The sequence below is a fragment of the Mus caroli genome, unplaced genomic scaffold (genome assembly GCF_978045245.1).
Source record: "Mus caroli unplaced genomic scaffold, Mus_caroli_1 scaffold_15, whole genome shotgun sequence".
Classification (NCBI taxonomy): domain Eukaryota; kingdom Metazoa; phylum Chordata; class Mammalia; order Rodentia; family Muridae; genus Mus; species Mus caroli.
In genome coordinates, this window is record NW_028227270.1 from 37,453,890 (window position 1) to 37,455,512 (window position 1,623).

The 1,623-nt window shown below is 41.0% G+C and overlaps 1 pseudogene; it reads left to right on the forward strand.

Annotated features, from left to right (window-relative positions):
* The first annotated feature begins 305 nt into the window (after positions 1 to 305).
* LOC110307716 (putative ribosomal protein uL10-like pseudogene) lies at positions 306 to 1,298 on the forward strand (annotated as a pseudogene).
* The last annotated feature ends 325 nt before the right edge of the window (positions 1,299 to 1,623 follow it).

The window sequence follows — 1,623 nt, forward strand, 5'->3', positions numbered from 1 at the left end:
CTCCAAGCAGCCATAAAAAGGTCCCTCTACTGTGGAAGGTATCCTTCTCCTGGCTTCCCTCTTCCCCATTCCAATCACATTTGACTCGTCAAATGACAGGCTCTGAAGTTGTATAGTCTGCCAGTAGAACTGGTTTTTTACAAATGCAAAGTTTTTTCTTATTTGTTATTTTAATGCATGCAACTGCTAATCCATATAAGCCTTTGTTCGCCTTAAAAAAATTCTAATCTCATTTTTCTCTGGGTGTCTCATCATTAGTCACATCATCATTAAACCCTGTGTGGCATCCCTGAGGCACCATTGAGATGCCCAGGGGAGATAAGGCAATCTGGAAGTCCAACTACTTTCTTTAGATCATCCAACTTCCGGAGGGTTGACCAAAATGCTTCACTGTGGAAGTAGACAATGTGGGCAGGTGCAGCAGGTGCGCCTGTCCCAATGAGAGAAGGTTGTGATGCCGATGGGCAAGGACACCATGATGCACAAGGCCATTCAGGGCAACTAGAAAACAACCTAGCTCCACAGACACTGTTGTCTCATATCCCGGGAATGTGGGCTTTGTATTCATCAAAGAGGAACTCACAGACTGTAGCCATGCTGCTGGATCCATTACACTGTGTGCAGTCATTGTGCCGGCTCATACCTGAGAAGACTTCTTTATTCCAAAATTTAGGCGTTATCACTAAATTTTCCAGAGGTACCATTGAAAATCTGAATGACGTGCACCTGATTAAAACTGGAGACAAAAGTAGGAGGCAGTGACGCTGCTTTGCTGAATGTCCTGACTATCTTCCCCTTCTCCTTTGGGCTGATCATCCCGCAGGTGTTTGACAAAGGCAGCATTTGCAACCCGGAAATGCATGACAACACAAAGCAGACTCTGCACTTTCACTTCCTAGAGGCAGTCTGAAATGCTGCCAGTATTTGTCTGCAGGCTGGTTACCTGACCATTGCTTCACTGCCATACTCTCTCAGCGATACATTCAAGCAGGTCCTGGCTTTGTCTGTGGAGACTGAGTATACTTGTTATGTCAGTATGCTTGCTGAAATGCTCGAGGCCTTTGTGACTGATCCAGCTCCATTCTGTAGCAGCTACCTTATGGCTCAGGCCACCGAAGCTGCTCTTACTGTGACTGCAGCCCAAGCCAAGACTGAAACCAAGGAAGACAGAGGAATCAGAGGAGGATATGGGATTTTGTATCTTTGATCAATCCCCTCAATGCAACCAGCTCAGCCAGCTTAATTTGAGAAACTTGGAAATGAAGGCTTACTTCTCTTATAAAAATCTAATAACATAACAATTCCCTTGCCAGTGTTTCAAATTCTAAGGAAAACATTATTTTTATGATTTGAGATATGTGCAACATTTAATGTCTATTATTTATCTGTTATTTATTGACTGCATTTCAAATGTGTTGTGACATTTTTCCATAATTTTATTAATAATGTTTCAAATGCATTATAGGAAAAATAGTCATATTTAACTATAGGACAATAGAAAATTCCAATTATTATTGCCAACGTGAAAATTGAAAATGATATTAACAACTATATTTGACAAATAGGGAAAATTAATTTAGTAACTTAATGCATTTTTAAGGTTCCAGTTACTAGAAGGTAAAA